This window comes from Oryctolagus cuniculus, chromosome 3 (assembly GCF_051225735.1).
Source record: "Oryctolagus cuniculus isolate XC-2025 breed Fujian yellow rabbit chromosome 3, ASM5122573v1, whole genome shotgun sequence".
Taxonomy (NCBI): domain Eukaryota; kingdom Metazoa; phylum Chordata; class Mammalia; order Lagomorpha; family Leporidae; genus Oryctolagus; species Oryctolagus cuniculus.
The window spans coordinates 100,580,065-100,598,637 of NC_142869.1; the positions used below are offsets into that span (position 1 = coordinate 100,580,065).

Here is an 18,573-nt window from a genome sequence, read left to right on the forward strand (position 1 = left end):
TTCCATCTGCTGGTTTATTCCCTAAATGTCTGTAACAGCCAGTGCTGGGCCAGGTCCAAACCAGGAGCCCATAACTCAGTATGGATATTCCATGTGGGTGGCAGGACTCCAAGTACTGGAATCATCACCTGCTGTTTCTGAATCACAGAGTAGCCAGCACTTGTACCAGGCACTCTGATTTGAGATGTGTATGTCCCAGGTAGCTACTTAAACTTTGCACCAGACGCCATCCTCTAGCTTACATTGCAAAAGATTCTATTTCCCTTTTTTGTAATGTTTGGGTTTGGCAGAGCTGTTTTCTAATATATCATATCTGATGTCAGGTCTTTATTTTGTATTGTTTTATTTCAAAGAGAGACCTGAGAGTTGATTTCCAGAATGGTTTATTGACTCTACACCATAAGCTTTTTATATATAGAAATCATCTTTTTTGTTTTTTTTTTTAACCCCACACTCAACTCCCCCTATTATGAATATCTTGTATTGGTATGACGTATTTCTCACAATTAATGATTCATATCCAGCATCCCTATTTTTTAATCCAGGTTCATTATCAATTTCCTCCCAGTCTCTAGTAATCACCATTCTCTGTTAATAGTGAATTTTCTTGTTTTTTGTTTTTTAGCTCCTGCATATGAGGAAGAACATTTGATGTTTGTCTTTCTGTATCTGAGTTACTTAATTTAACATGAGGTCCTCTAGTTCCACACATATTGCTGCAAATGACAGCATTTCATTCCTTTTATGACTTATTAGTATTCTGTTGTTTATATTTACAACATTTTCATTATCCATTCATCTGATGCTGGACATCTTGGTTGATTCCATATCCTGGCTATTGTGAACCTACTATGATAAAGATGGTGGAGCAGGTATTTCTTTGATACAATGAATTCATGTGTTTTGAATATATAGCCAGTAGTAGGATTGTTTAAGCACATGATAGTTCTATTTCTAGTTTTCCCTAGTGATTGTACTAATTTACATTCCTAGTAGCAGTGTATAAGACTTCCCCTTTCTCAGGCCTGCGCTATGGCTCACTTGGCTAATCCTCCACCTATAGCGCCGGCACCCCGGGTTCTGGTCCCAATTGGGGTGTCAGTTCTGTCCTGGTTGCTTCTCTTCCAGTCCAGCTCTCTGCTGTGGCCCGGGAAGGCAGTAGAAGAAGGCTCAGGTCCTTGAGCCCTGCACCTGCATGGGAGACCAGGAGGAAGCACCTGGCTCTTGGCTTCAGATTGGCACAGTGCACTGGCTGTAGCGGCCATTTAGGGGGGTGAACCAATGGGAAAAGGAAGACCTCTCTGTCTCTGTCTCTCACTGTCTAACTCTGCCGGTCAAAAAAAAAGTTTTCCTTTCTCTACATTCTTACCAGAATCTGTTACTTTCTTGGTTTTTAATAATAACCATTCTGGGAGAGTTGGCGTTGTATCTCAGTGGTTTTGATTTGCATTTCCTTTATGACTAGTAATACTGAGCATTTTTCGTTTATTTGTTAGCCATTTGTATTTCCACTTTTGAGAACATTGGTTTGCCCATTTCTTGACTGGATTGATTTTTTTAAGTAGTTGAGGTTTTGAGTTCATAATAAATTCTGAATATAATCCTTTGTCACATAAGTACCTTGAAAATATTTTCTGCCATTCTGTTGGATGCCTCTTCACTCTGTTACTTCCTTTGCTGTGCAAAAGCTTCTGATTTTGATATAATCTGGTTTGTATAGCTTTGCTTCTGTTGTCTGAAACTTTGAGTGTGTATCCAAAAAAAAACATAACTATACCAATATTTCAAAATGCTTCCCCTAGCAATTGAATAATTTCAGGTCTTACATTTAGCTCTGATCTATCTTTAGTTGATTTTTGTGTATGATGAGATATAGGAGACTAATTTCATTCTACCACATATTAGTTTTGCCAGCACCATTTATTGACCAGATTATCTTTCTCCAGTGTACGTTATTGTCAGCTTTGTAAAAAATTAGTTGGCTGTATCTATGTGGATTATTTTCTGGGTCCTCTATTCTGTTCCCTTACTCTATGTGTAGATTCTTATGCAAATATCATACTGCTGTAATTACAATAGCTTTTTAGAATGCTTTAAAATCAGATATTGTGATGCCTCCATCCTAATTTTTTCCCCTTGGATTGCTTTGACTATACTTCTTTTTTGTATTTATCATATTTGTATTTAACCAAAAAAGAAAGTATATAGTAATCTTCAGATTTATCCTATCCTGGCATTAAATGTTTTTTTAATTTTTAATTTTTCATTAGCATAAAAAGAATGGATTTCATATATTTCATAAGTATAGTTCTAAAAAGATGATCATACTTCCCTTCCTCCTGCTCTCCCTCTCTCAATCCTCTTCCTTCCTTCCTTCCTTCCTTTTTACTTTAATTTTGCAAAGATATACTTTTAATGTACTCCATAATTGCAGGCTTAATTCACCACTAACCATAATATTCAACAAGTAAAAAGTAGGAAGATCACAGTTCCACAGGATATAACCATGGGTTACGAGCAATAATCATATCACAAGATGTCCATTTCATTCCCATATATTTGTACATATATAGAAACTACCACATATCAGAGAAAACATATTTGGCTTTTGGGCACTGGATTACTTCACCAAGCATAATGGTTATTCTGGATCTTTTATAGTTCCATGTTAACATTAAGACTATTATTTCTAATTCTGTAAAGAATGTCATTGGTATTTTTGATAAGCATTGTACTGAATTTGTGTATTGCTTTAGTTCAATGTGTACATTGTTATGATACTAATTCTTCCAGGCTATGAACAAAGAATATCTTTACCTTTTTAAAAGTAAGATGTATTTTTATTTATTTGAAAAGTACAATTACAGAGAGAGAGACAGAGAGAGAGAGAGAGAGAGTGACACAGAAAGAGAGAATCTTCCATCTGCTTGTTCACCCTCAAATGGCTGCAACAGCCAGGGCCAGACCAGCCAAAGCCAGGAGCTAGGAGCTTCTCCCAGATCTCTGGCATGGTTTCAGGGGCCCAAGCGTGTATGCCTTCTGCTGCTGCTCTTGCTGGTACATTAGCTTTAGGTAACTGGAACAGAGGTGGAGCAACCAGAACTGATGCAATTTGAGATGAGAGGGAGGCCAGCATCACAGACAATGGCTTTGCCTGCTACACAACAATGCCTGTCCCTGTCTTTACCTTTTTTATGTGTTCTTGATGATTTCTGTCGTCAGTGGTTTATTATTTTCGTTTTAGAGATTTTTCACTTCTTTGGCTAAATTGATTCCTAAGTACTTAATTTTTGATAGCTGTTGTGAATGGGATTTCATTCTTAATTATTCTTTGCAAGATTGTTGCTGTTGTATAAAAATGCTACTGTTTGTTGTATGGTGATTTTATATCCTATGACTTTACTGAATTTATTTATCAGTTTTAAAAGCTTTTGGTGGGGCCAGTGCTGTGATGTAGCAGGTAAAGCTGCCACCTGGAGTGCTGGCATCCAATATGGGCTCCACTTCTGATCCAGCTCTCTGCTATGGCTGGGAAAGCAGTGGAAGGTGGGCTAAGCCCTTGGGCCTCTGCACCCATGTGGATCACCTGGAGGAAGTTCCTGGCTCCTGGCTTAGGATCGGTGCAGCTCTGGCCCTTGCGGTCAATTGGGGAGTGAACCAGCAGACAGAGGACCTCTCTCTTCTCTCTCTCTGTCTCTCCTTCTGTCTCTGTGTAACTCTGACTTTCAAATAAATAAATAATGTTTTTTTTAAAAGCTTTTGGTGGAGTGTTTAGGTTTTTCCACATACAAAATCATATTGTCTTGCAAACATAAGCATTTTGATTCCTTCTTTTCCAATTTTGATAATCTTTCTTTTCCCTAATTATCCTTGCTAATACTTCCAATTCTGTATTGAAAGAATGGTGAAAGTAGACATTCTTGTCTTCTTTCTGATCTGATAGGAAATGCTTTCAGGTTTTTCAGTTCAGTATGAAATTGCCTCTGTGTCTGTCAAATATAGGCTTTATTATTTTGAAGTATTTCCTTCTAAACCTAATTGGAACGTTGAATCTTATCATATGCTTCCTATACATCTATTGAAATGATAATATGGTTTTGTTTGATTTTTTTTTTTATGCTGCAGCTGCTACTCAGCACAGCAATGAGGAATTTAGGGATGAAAACTAATAGTAACTACTTGGCATAGACTGTATACACAGCCTACATATTTGACTAACCAGAAATCATTGCTTTCCATTCATGCCATTATTTTGTTTATTAATATTAGAATGTCCCAAAAGAAAGGTACTGCATTTATTTTGCCTGAGAATAATGTTAGTGCTAATAACACACATTGACATTAAAATAAGAAAGCATATGCATAAACTAAATAAAGCTCCCATGTCCTGGGAAAAATGGAGAAATGATAAATAAAGTATTCTTAATTTTTTCAAAGCTTTATTAAATTGTAGGGAAAATAAATCTCATGTAAAACATCCATTGGATTTGTGGTAGGTGAATTAAAAGAAAAATAAATCCCTGCTGGCTGAACTTCTTCTGAAACCTTAAGCTTTATAAAAAACAAAGAGATAAAAGGAAGGAGCTTAAATCAGCTTCACACAGGTTTTCTGTAAGGTTAATTAATTGTTGCTAATTGCACCATGCCAAACCAGAGACAGAAGTATTGTCAGAGATAATGCAGTAGGGAGGAACCAGGATAAGGATGGAGCCTGCGTGGAATTTGAACTTTCACTAGTTACTCACTACCTCTTTGTGCTAAAGATGCAAAAAGAAGGTAACACAAAATCAGGAGAAGCACACAACCTAAAACAAGAAGAACTTAATTATTTTTTAAAAAACTCATCAGTAATTACATATGTATCAATTAGCCAAATGAAAAGTAGGAAATTCTTTGTTTATTTGATCAATATAATAGTCAAATTCTGTAATTTAGTCTCCTGAATTATTTTTGAGCTTAACAAGTACAGTCACAACGAAAATGATTATTCAATTGTAACAGATTTTTTTTTGCTTGAGTTAGATGCAGGTAATTTTTCAGTGCCTATATATTTGTGTTGGGGAGAGAGAGTAAAAAGAAAGCAGCCACTCTTCTGCGCCTTCTATTGTGCTAAGAAGGCTCCAAAGAGACACCACTTGTTTGGAGGGAACCAGGTGTATAGTTGCCTTGACTGCTGTGATGGGTGAAAGTGATGAAGTGAAGTGTGAAGGACCCTTACACCCTGTGTAGTGCCTAAGACTATGTCCCGGAATCCCTGGGTGGAGGAAGCAACATTTTCGCTCCTGCTTCTTTGGGATTGTTGTGGCCACATGGTGATAAAGCACAAGAAGCAAGGAGAGCCAAGTGCCCAGCTTCTAGGCAAAGAGGGTTAGATGCACGTCCGTGATCTTCCTCAGGAGCTTGGCTTAGCTCCCACGCTGTCTGCCTGAATTTGAATCCTGGGACACAAGCTGGTGCTTTATTAGTATCCTGTGGCTGCTGTAACAAATTACCACAAGCCAGGTGGCCTAAAACCACAGGAATGTTTCCCCTCTCAGCTGTGGAAGGCAGAAGTATAAAGTCATGATGTTGTCAGGTTGCTTGAAACGCACTTTAGAATACAAGGGGTCTTCAAAAAGTGTGAGGAATATGTAGATTATGAAAATATCATTCGTGGATTTCAAATTTGCTTCGCAACACAATGAGCTTATTTTTTTACTCCATTTTTCCATGAACTAGTTGAAGTAAATAGCAAAGTGATAGGTGCTATTTGCATTGCCTTTTCCTGTATGAGTAGAGATGTTTTTTAGTTATTTAGGTCTGAAATGTAAAGGAAACAACATTACTTCTTTAACAGATTTTATTATGGTAAAACATACATGACATAAAATTCATTATTTTAATTACTTTTAAGGATATAATTCAGTGACATTTATCCACATTATACAAGCATCACCATTGTTTTTCTCCAGAATTTTTTTAAAAAGGTTTTTTTTTTCCTAATTTATTTGAGAGACAGGATGATATAGAAAGGGAGAAACAGAGAGAAAGAGAGAGCAATCTTCCATCCAGTGGTTCACTCCCCACCTGGCCTCAACATTGTGCCCTAAGCGCCCCGGGGTTTCCCACGTGGTTGGTAGGGCCCTGAGTGTTGGGACCATTTTCACTGCTTCCCTAGGCAGAGTAACAGGGGCCTGGATCAGAAGTAGATCGAAAGCCAGTAGTCTAACCAGCACGCCAGTATGGAATACTGGCATCAAAATTGGGAGCTTAACCTGCTGAGCCACACTGCCAGCCCTTCCAGAATTCTTTTTATTAACATCTATTTTTAAAGATGAAAAAACGTACTAAGAACTTAAGGCCTCAGATGATTAGCTGCACATTTTAGATACAGACATTCATTTTCATTTCTCTGAGGAGGAAACCCAAATTACTTATGTCTACATAATCTCTGTCATTTCCTAATATTCTTAATATGTGGTCATTTATCCTTTACACACAGAAATGAAATAGCTACTTAGAGTTTTTCTATTTTAATAAGGAAATGCCCCTGGAAGTTCATTTCAAAGCCATATTCATGTCAATTCAGAAAAAGCAATTCTAATTTGTTAGAGTTGCAAATCATTTGGGGAATTCATTGAAGTAGAACCTATTCTGTGTACAGAATATGTTCTGCATTTTAGGCAATCCTAAACTCTGGCTTAGTTGCTTTTACTGTACAGATAAAAAATAACAGAAGTCTTTAATGAATTGAATGATAATAGCAAAATATTATATAGGTAAACATATCGAGAAAGAAGAATGTGAAATATTGGTTGCATTTTGACTCTGATTTAACATATCCTAAAGAAAAGATGCAAGATGCATTCTGCTAGTGGGAAATATTGTGCGTCTTTTTTTTTTATTTTTCAAACCTAACAGTTTATGAGTTGGTTTGTATTTTATAAAAAAGATGACAAAATACAGTTTAATTATCTGACTACTTCCACTTTTGAAAGGAATTTGACATTTTAATTAATATTTCCTGAGTTTATTCTTTATGAAGCAAGGTGAAGGTAAAATGTTGATATAATATTACTATATCTGAACCAACATATAAAATTATGATACTCTTTGTTAGTTAAGTCCTGGCACAAAACTACTAAGTTTTTAATCTCCTAAGCATCCCTCAAGTGAAAGTAGTTATTTGAGGCATTCATATAGCCCAAGTCCAAGAAATACTTGCTACCTGTCTCAATGTTAAGCTTAGATTGGTGCTTCAGAGTTGTTCAGTGATATGCCATGTTGATATTTTTAGTCAAACAAAGACCGTTTTATTCCTTCATAGTGGCCCTCATCCTCTTTTCAGGGTTTATGATACCATTAGCTGACATTCAATTATGTTCCAGGTTTCATAGCACATTTATGTTTGTTCTGCTTTTTTTGTCAATGAACTAATAAAGACTGGAATATCCATTGAAATTTAAAGTAAAATTTGTGTTAATATTAAGTATTATTTAGCAAATATTTTCCCAAAGAGAATCTGGCACTATTTCTCAGTAATATATCAATATGTGTCCAGGAACAACCATCTAACAGTCTTTAGTGTATTTTTTGTGCCATAAGTAATAAAGTCAGCCTTAGATCTCAATAGGTGTTCTGCTTTAAGTTTATGGCCAACATTTCCTTGATGCATTTATGATCCATAAATTAAATGTAGACCTCAAATTTCTTAGATAGGTTGTTTACTGGTATGAATTCTAAGATAAATATTAAGATGCTCTAAAAATATGTTCTCTTGAAGTTGGGTTTTATCACTTACATCTTTGTCAATAATAGAATGTTAATAAAAGCTCAAAAAAAGTATCACCAGAAAATACCATGGAGAGACACAAATGGGTAGGAATTCAGTGGTCTAAAATCCCTATGGTTCAATAACCCTTTTTGTTATTGTCATTGTTTACATCTTTTCCCTTGGATGCACCATGTTTCTGTATTATATTGAGCTAGTTACAGTATTCATTTGCCAACATAATGTAATTAAGCTTTCCTTGATCTCATCCCTTCAAAATTTTGTGGCTAGCAAATTCTGCACTCATCCTTCATCAAATTTCCTAATACTTTTACACCAGTATGCTTTAGTTACTTTCCAAATTACTCTCTACAGTGAGGTTGGCTGTACAACTCTTGGTTATAATTCAAAACTCAACTCAGATATTCCTCTTTCTGCTTTCTTTCCCCACCTCTCACCCACTACTCCATCAGGTTAGGCTAAATGGGCTCTTGGGTCTTTTTGTCATCATTTTCAAGTTATGTATGAAATTTTGTAGTTGCTCCTGCATCCCCACTCCTCATAGATAATAATAACCAAGTTTTAAACTTCTACAAGTTTGGTTTTCAGTTAAAGAAGGCTACTTTAGGAAGAAAAGGCCCGTGGTGGGATTATTTATTTCATTTATTCTTTTTTTTAATAATTTGCGTTTTTAATTTTTTTTTATTTTTTTGACAGGCAGAGTGGACAGTGAGAGGGAGAGAGACAGAGAGAAAGGTCTTCCTTTGCCGTTGGTTCACCCTCCAATGGCCGCCGCGGTTGGCGCGCTGCGGCCGGCGCACCACACTGATCCGATGGCAGGAGCCAGGAGCCAGGTGCTTTTCCTGGTCTCCCATGGGGTGCAGGGCCCAAGCACCTGGGCCATCCTCCACTGCACTCCCTGGCCACAGCAGAGAGCTGGCCTGGAAGAGGGGCAACCGGGACAGAATCCGGTGCCCCGACCAGGACTAGAACCCGGTGTGCCGGCGCCGCAAGGCGGAGGATTAGCCTAGTGAGCCGCGGCGCCGGCCTCATTTATTCATTTTTATAGTAACCCTTTTTACCTAAGACATTAAAGTACCTAATTTTATAATAAGAATGGCTAGAATATACGGTGCTGTGATATAGTGAGTTTTTCTCAATGAGAGCTCATGAGAAGATATTTTTTAATCAATTATGATGTCTGCCATTGGCACAGAGGAAAGGAAGGGTGGGATGCATGATATTACTGCCCTGATAGAACATTGAGATTACCATATATTGGAGATAAATGGTGATGACAAAAGAAAGAAGACATTAATGTTAGAAAATGAGAATCTGTCTGTGTACCACTGAAGCCAACAGAGGATTTTAGACATCCAAGAAAAACTGTAAAGTGTGTGCATGTATGTGCACATGTAATGCGACAGAGAAAATGAAAGGAAATTATCAAAGGCCCTACAAGAAAATGACTTATTTCTCTCTCTCTCTCTCTCTCTCTTTTTTTTTTTTTTTTTTGGTGTAAGATTTCTTCTATCTCTGCCTGTTACTTGACCTATACCATGCATCAACAATCAACTCAATCAAAAAATCACCTGTGATTTATGAAAGCCTGTATATTAGATGACTTCAGAAAATCATTGACTTTTCTCCTAGAACATCATTTAGTGTTTTTTTTTCTTTTTTTTTGTTTTTTTTGTTTTTATTTCACACCTAGAGTTACAGACAGTGAGAAAGACAGAGAGAAAGGTCTTCCTTCCATTGGTTCACTCCCCAAATGGCCGCTACAGCTGGTGCTGCACCGATCCAAAGCTGGGAGCCAGGTGCTTCTTCCTGGTCTCTGATGCGGGTGCAGGGCCCAAGCACCTGGGCCATCCTCCACTGCCCTCCCGGGCCACAGCAGAAAGCTGGTCTGGAAGAGGAGCAACCAGGACTAGAACCCCGTGCCCATATGGGATGCTGGCACTGCAGGCAGAGGATTAACCAAGTGAGCCATGCACCAGCCCCATTTAGTATTTTTATTTTCCCCCCTTAAACTGGCTACACATTTTATTAAATGTGAATGAAAGTAGTCATAACATAGGTTCCTTGAACATATAATCTTGCTGAAATGTGGCAGAATGTAAAGTTTATTTAGCATGAAAGAAAATAGATGTTCCTTTTCAAACATGTCCTTGTTCTAAATATAAATTTTATTGTTCATATACCTTCTCAAACTTAGCTTTGAAGTCATATTGTCTTGTCCATGGAATTGACTTTATTTTCAGGCAAACAGAATTCTGCGATGTGTATTAGGAAGGTGAGAGATAATGCAAGTTCTGATGATCAAGCAATTAAATGCAAATTTGAGGTTAGAGTACAAGTGTTTTTGCTCCCTTACATTACATATACAATTGGATCTCTTTTACTGAATTCATTTTGTACGATCATAATAGCAGAGTTGTTCATAAAGATAAGGCAAAATTAGCTGTGATTTTAATGTTTGATATAATTAATAATTAAAATATTTTTCATTGGCAGTGTCATTTGCATTGATAGAATTCAAGTTGTCTGAAGTCTCCTGAATTATTTCTTAGGCTTACTCCTCAAAGGAAGCAAAACACAAAGATAAATTCTTGTATCTGGTATTTTGGTTTTATGACATGGCGATTAAATTCTGTATTATGTTTTGTTGTTGTGGGGAGCAACTGGGAACAACTCGGACTAGACTAAGTTACTGGAATTAAGACTTATTCTGTGCATCTGCTCTCCCACAATATGGTGCTGGGAGAGGAGCAAACAGCTTCTACCCAGCTGCCTCTCACCAACTTGACAAGCTGCAGGACCTGCTCCTGATTGGAGGAGAGCAGCGTACTTGGCGTGTGGGTAGCAGAGTTGGGATTGGAGGAAGAGGACTATAAAGGAGGAGAGAGACAACATGCACCAGGAACATCTAAGAGGAACATCTAAGGGGAACATCTATCTGAAGGAACACCTGTGCAGCCCCCGAGAGAGCCAGCCGGCGGTGTGCCGCTCCCCCGCGGAAGTGGGGAATGTGGCAGGGGGAACCGCCCTTCCACGGAGGTGGAAGGGACGGTAGCCAACCCGGGAAGAACCAGCAGCAAACCCGGGGAGGGCTGAGCAGACAAAAGAACAGCGCAGGGTCCTGTGTCCTTCCTCCGCGAAGAGGGGGAGCGACATAATGGTGCCGTGACTCGGATATGAAGCCTAGGCAGGGTTCAGTGTCGCTCCTCCACGAAGACGGGGAGCGACAGTTGTGATTCCATGTAAATCTATAATGAATTTTCAAAGACTTGTGACAACTAAAAAATGTTCTTTGCCATCTTCTAGTAAACCAGATCTTCTGCAAAGATTTTGGATGAGGGGTTTAGATTTTCAGTTGGCCATTATCCCATTGGAGCTTTGATACATTGTCTCCACATAAAGACAGAGGGAGAACTGTACATATTGAAAAATACCTATTAGCTGTGGTGTAGACATATTTGTAGTGGGGTTCTATATTAATTAGGCTAAAGTCAGTTACCACAAAAAATATGCTCTCAATTTTTCAGAATCTTAATCCACAGAGAAAACTTGGTGGCTAGCAATATAGCATGGGTATTTCTACTGTTTGGAAGATAAGCACTCCATGTAGTCATTCAAGGACTCAAGAAAATGGTGGTTCTGCTGTTTTCAAAGACACAACATCCAATGTTTCCCTAGAGGAAGGGAGAGACATCTGCAAACAGATAGGAAAGGGGAACAAGAGCATGAAGGCACACAAGATAGGCATTACAACTACTCTTAATCTCTTAAAAGCTACTCACAAGGTCACTTGTATATGCAAAAGAAACTTGGAAGGAAACATTATGGCTGAGCAATCACTCCTCAAAGCTTATTCCACATCAAGAAAGGATAGTAAGGAGGTTAATGGATAGTTAGTTATTTTTTGGAAAGAAATCTTTGTCATCCTTTTGGGAAAGTAAGAATTCATTTGGAATACTGGCTGCCCAACTATATAATATATGCAGACATTAAAAAATGTTGCAACAGCATTCTGTAGAACCATCATGCTTCCCTACTTGTTCTTCCTACTGTTAATTCTCTGAGTTAGTGTCGTTTGGAAAACATGAATCAGTTTGTTTAAGTACAGTGCTTGTTATTCTCATTGGTTTCTATGAACTCACACTAAAACTCCTAATTAAGACTATAAAGAAGGGATTACGTTTGCCCTGCTTGCTCTGTGGTCTGATACCCCATCCCACTTTTCCTTGTTGCCTATACTTTAGCTACACTTTATTTCCTTCCTGGACATCTCAGAAATTATGTATTTACTGTGCCTTCTGCCTTAACAGCCCTTTTTGCAGATCTTCACATTAGACTATTCATCATTCAGAATGCAGCTCCATTATCTAATCCTCAGAAGTCTTTTCTGTCCATACCAGCTGAAGGAACAATCTCACAACCAACACTCTGTACCATCACCTTGCCTGATTCTATTCCTAGCACCTTTTAGTCCTATAATACATAATGATATGATATTTAATAACTGACTTCAGCCTTAGATGGTTTATTCTCTTTTGTTGGTTTACAGCTGAGAAAACTAAGATTCAGATCACTTCTGAATTACATAAGCTCATACAGCTGCTCATAGCAGAGCTGAGACCTAGAAGCCTATAGATATTTCCAACATTTATTTAATGATATAGAGAACATATCATAATAACCTCATATTTTCTGCATTAATTAGTACTTCTCTTTATAGAGAAGGAAATGTGCTATTTGTTAACAGATAATAGGTAAGATTTACCTTTTAAATAAATGTCGAGTTGAGAGACAAATGAAATGGCAGCTGTACTGTCCAAAATACTGTCTAGCAGTATGAGGTCATGTGCATGTAAATTAAGAAAAATAAGAGTTAATACTTCTTGTCACACTAGCCATATTTTCTTTCTCATTAGCAACAGGTGGCAAAGTGGCCAGGTTATTGGATAATGTAGGAAAACATTTCAATCAACCAGAAAGATCCATCTAACAGTTTTGGTCTAAAGGTTTGTCTTTTTCCTACTCTCATCCTGCTTATGGCCCTTGGTTCTAGATTCTGTATTTCTCTTTTTCTTCCTAATGGCTTGTTCTTTCCAGTTTCTCCATTGATTGTTTGAGGGAGGCTTTCAACACAGCAGTTGAGGTGAGGTGGGGAGAAGTATGCTTGCAATTCACTGTATATCTCTATGAAAGATGGTCCTCTTGTTTAGATTTCTATTTTGTTGAAAATTGGTGACTTTTTTATACCACTGTATAAAAATAAGTCTATAAGAATTTAAATTCACAAACTGTGCAAAACTTTTCTTGGACATATTTCTGCAGCAGCATAATGAGGCTGGTGGCTCACTATGGGGTGGGAGGGACTGTTCATGCTATTTCCTTTTACCTTTGTTCAAGTCGCCTGGTGCCAGGGACACATTTACTAGTTTATTACCTGTTTCCAAGGTAATGAGTATCATTTCTAGACCTCTCGAGGGCATTGCTAGTAACTCAAGAATAAGCAGCCCAGCTTCCGTCTCTTAAGCTCTAAATGGCAATGCTCTTGTTTCTCTCACATATCTTAGACAAAGAACAATATAGGATAATCTATGATTTGGGCTATTGCCTCCATTACACAAGGTGACCTCAAATATAAAAACATTCTGTTTATCACTCTTGTGAAAATATATTAATGAGGTCATAAGACAGAACATAGATGACAGAGTAAAATCCAATTATAAGAACTGGAAGATCATGTAATAATTAATATTCTTCTGATACTGGATGTGATTATCAATGTCATTTTCTAAGCCTGGATATGCATGCATTGCACTCTAGATGCAATTTTTTTCTGATCCTATTTGGTAAGCAATTCTGAGGTATTGTCTGAACTATAACGTTATTATCCCATAACCAGCTTTGCACGGGAATGACAAAATGATTCAAATGGAATATATCCTGCCATGTCACTCAAATACAAATGAATACGGTGTTTCTCAATATGTAAGTTAAAGAGGCACATTGATTAACTGGAAAAGAGATACCCAAGATGGTGAGAGAACTGAAAATAGACTAAATTTGAATATGAGGAGGAGTAGAAGGGAACAAGTATGTTTATCCTGGGTGAGAGAAATCTGATAGAGGACGTAAGGTTCTAATCATGTCTGTGAGTCTATCATAAAAAAAGTGATTCTACATAGTCTATGTCATTTCAAATATCCGAGTTTGATGAATGGATATAAATTTTATGCAGATAGTTTTTGCATCAATATAAATGTAAAATGATGGTACTGCTATCTTCCTACACTAGTTTTTGTTAAAGCAGGAATTAAATTTCCACCTATTGGGAAATTTTGAAATATTGATATCTTGGGAGGTGGTTTCCTCGTAGAAATCCTTACCTCTTTGCTGTCTTCCAGCTGCCAACTAAAAGTATAAATCACCAATTGTGACCTAATGAATATTTAACCTAGATATTATGTAAGTACCAAGGTAGAAGTGATTACTGATATACAGTTTTATTTATCCAATTGTTATGCCCTCATAGTGAGCAGATTTAGGAATAACTCTTTCTGGGTTGGCTGCTGTTGTGCAGTGGGTTAAGCTGCTGCTTGCAATGTCTTCAACCTGTATTGGAATACCTGGTTTGAGTCCTGGCTATTCCATACTTCGGATCTAGCTTCCTGTTAACGTGCCTGGGAGTACACAGATGCTGATCTGAGTGCTTGGGCCCCTGCCATGCTCATCAGAGACCCAGATAGAGTTCTTGGGTCCTTACTGCATTCTGACCTATTTCTGGCTGTTGCCAAGTATTGGGGGGAAGATCTTCCTCTCTCTCCACTCTCCCCTCATCCTCCCATTGTGTCAATCTGTATTTCAAAACCAACAAATGTTATAAAGAATATGTCATAATTGAACTTATTAGAACCTTGCCTATCTTTTTCAAAACTCAGAAACTTTAGTCCATTGGTTTTCTAGATCCTGCTACTTTAATCTTTGTTCAATTAAAACTGACCTTTTTTGTTACTTACTAGGGAAAAAATAATCAGCTTTCATTTGCTGTTCATATTTCCTGCTGTAACCTAGTCTCATTTAATGTCAGCATAAATTTAAACATGCAAATAAAGACATACACATGTACATGTATTCATATGTACTCCTCTACTGCATACTTGAAAGAACAACAAAAACAATAGCAATGAATAATTCTGAAAAAGATAATGAATTAATGAAAAATAGTGATGGTCCTATATCAGTTGTAAGATACTTTTTTTAAAGATTTTATTTTTTTATTTGAGAGATACAGTTACAGACTGTGAGAGGGAGAAATAGAGAGAAATGTCTTCCACCCATTGGTTCACTCCCCAAATGGCCGCAATGGCTGGAGCTACGCTGATCTGAAGCCAGGAGCCAGGTGCTTCCTCCCGGTCTCCCAAATGGGTGCATGGGCCCAAGGACTTGGGCCATCTTCTACTGCTTTGCCAGGCCACAGCAGAGCTGGATTGGAAAAGGAGCAACCGGGACTAGAACCATGCCCAAATGGGATGCTGACGCCATAGGCAGAGGATTAACCTACTGTGCCACGGCACTGGCCCCAGTTGTAAGATACTTTTACAACATTTTACCCATTTATATTCCAGAAAGTCCCGTATCATTGAATATTTTATCTTAAATTATCATTATGACTCTGAAGATTTTCAATACATAGCTGACTAACCTGCCTTTGACTTTTCACACTTTGAGTACAATTTTCCTTTGAACAATCAATTAGAAGACAATGTAAGATTTTAAAATTACCTATACAGTGTTTTATCACAGTTAAATGTATTTTCATTTTAAATAATAGTTTCTTCTTATATGCAATCTTTTTCCTTTTTTAAAATTGTATTTAAGGTATACAAATTTTATATATACAGATTTAGAAGCATAGTAATTCTTCCCACCCACATTCCCATGGTTCTTCATCCTCTCTCTCCTGTTCCCACTCTTAATTTTTGCAAAGATCTATGTTCAGTTTACTGTATACTCAGAAGATTAACACAGTTACTCATTCTAACTCCTACCTCCTTGTTTAGGACTTTGAAGAAAATACAAATTTCTGAAGAATCATGTAGAGGAGTTTACTGTAAAATGTTATTTTACTTCCAATGAAATTCATAGATTGCTTGATTATCCTTGCACATTCCAATATAACGAACTCAAAATTGATGAGTGAAATCACATTAGATCTTTTATTAATTGGCAACAATCCCAAATGATCCAATTAAGCATAGCAGTTCTATTTTTCAGAAGTAGAATTTTAGAAAAGAGATAAGGAGATAATCCACTTAAGCATTATTTTTATTATGGTTGTAAAGTTATAGTTTATTAACACTGAGGTGAGGAGAAAAAATTCAGCATAATAATATACCAAAACCTCATTTAAAAATATTTTTGGTTTCATAGCTGTTCAAATGATATTTTCTATACTGAAATTATATATAATTATTTTACATAATGTAGTTTATTATTGATCTTGTAATAAGAATATTAAGAATAATGAATATTCTAGGTTAGTCCTGGAAGAGCCATAGGCAGAATAGAAGTAAGGCATCTTGGTGAGGCACTAAGGTTGGCAAACAACCATCCTTCCTTCACAAAACAAAGTATTTTATGATGCATATTTGTATTCCTTATTCTTTTGTGAACAGTTAACTTATGATTATTCATTCAAACATATTAGGATTTTATTTGGTAGGACATTTTATTTTGATTATTTAACCAATGCCCAAACTAGTCAACAGTAAAATGTCAGAAGATAAATAGGACAGTAATAGTTTATTTTAGGAGAGTATTTTAGTGGTAGGAGTGATTTGACTTTCAATTTTAGAAATCTGTATGATTATTGTTTGATATATATATATATATATATATATATAAAGATCACAACTTACTGAAAAATTGTATTATGATAGAACTATGATTTTAAATTTTCAAATGAAGTTAATTACTCTCTAAGAGATTAAAAAATTAATTTTATTGTTGACTTATTTCTGAATTATACCAAGGAAGCATAAACATTTTTGGAAGCTATGGGTAACTTTTTTTAAGATATATTCATTTGTCTGAAAGTTGGAGCTACAGCGAGAGAGAGAGAGAAAGAATGAGAGAGAGAGAGAAAGAGAGATAGAGATGGATCTTACATCAACTGGCTACAATGGCCAGGTGGGCCAGGACAAAGCCATGAGCCAGGAGTTTATTCTGAGTCTCCCATGTAGGTGGCAGGGACCCTAGCACTTGGGCCATCTTCCAATGCTAGCCATCAGCAGGGAGCTGAATTGGAAGCAGAGCAGCTGGAACTCACACCAGCGGACATAGGGGATGCTGTCATCACAGGCAACAGCTTTACCCACTCTGTCACAATGCTGGCCCTCATGTGTGGCTTTTTATTGCCCAGTCACTTTGTCCAGTCTAAACATCATGCAACTTTAAAATAATTAATTAAAAACATTCCAATATTTGAAAATGTTTTGGAAAATATCAGTTTAGATTTCCTTCATAATGCACAGCATGTCTTTAAATTTTTTTTCTCCTCACTTTGTCTTATGTTTACTCTTTTCAAAACAGCAATTTTCATAACATCTTTATTTTCTCACATCAGGGACTCCCTAAAACATTTCTGCTAAACTAGTCCCTATAGGATCTTGAGTTTCTCCTCCTGTTCTTTCACAGACAAATGTTTCCACCATTAACCCTATACCCTTCTCATTGCAAATACTTCTGCCTAGATTGTTCCCAATTCTCATCCTTGTACCTGCACAGTGTAAGTCCCCAACACAGAATACAGGCTCTGGCCAGGGGATAGGACATGACAGTAAGTGGTGAGTATTCAGGAATCATTGTTTATTACATATTACACGTGTGCAACATGTACTCTGTATTCAGCGAAATTTATTGGTTCTACTGCGATTATCTTCACTGTCCAAACAGGACTCTCAGAGCTATGAGCCCAGTAGAGCAGAGAGCTCTTTGTAAGTGACTTGTCAGGTGGCCTAGAAGAGTACTTTGGTTTGCAAAAGTCTGTGAATTGAAGGTTGAACAAATGAATAGATATTGGTGGGGATAATACATACTATTCACTGATCAGCTCTTGTCCTGATGGTTAATGTACAATGTAATACTTTATCCATTTTAGTATTTTTTTTGTTCTAGTACCATTGGTTGAACTCTGTAATTAACACACAATTATTCCTAGGTGTTTAAATTTTAACTGAAATGTGATCCCTGTTAGGAATTTGGAAAACATTATGCTGAGTGAAATAAGCCAATCCCAAAGGGACAAATACCACTTGTTCTCCTTGATAGGTGACAACTAACTGAGCACCAAAAAGGAAACCTGTTAAAGTGAAATGAACACTATGAGAAACGGTGACTTATCAGCCCTTACCCTGACTGTTGATGAGCAACTTGATATGTTATCCCTCTTAGTATTTCTTTTTGTTTGTTCTACTTAATACTTTTGGTTGAATACTGTAATCAATACACAATTCTTCTTAAGTGCTGAAACTTAACTGAAAAGTGATCGCTGTTAAATATAAGAGTGGGAATAAGAGCAGGAAGAGATGTGCAATTCGGGACATGCTCAAGCTGACTTACCTCAAACGGTAGAGTTAGAAACATACCAGGGGATTCCAATTCAATCCCATCAAGGTGGCATGTACCAATGCCATCTCACTAGTCCCAGTGATCAATTTCTGTTCACAATTGATCATAATGATAGGACTAAGAACCAAAGGGATCACATAAACAAGACTAGTGTCTGCAAATACTAGCTGATAGAATAA

At 37.1% G+C, this 18,573-nt stretch overlaps 1 protein-coding gene across 4 annotated transcripts in view; it reads left to right on the forward strand.

The window, feature by feature from the left end:
• Window positions 1–18,573, forward strand: part of LRP1B (LDL receptor related protein 1B) — a 2,138,546-nt gene that overhangs the window by 165,880 nt on the left and 1,954,093 nt on the right. The gene's annotated exons all lie outside the window — the stretch shown is intronic.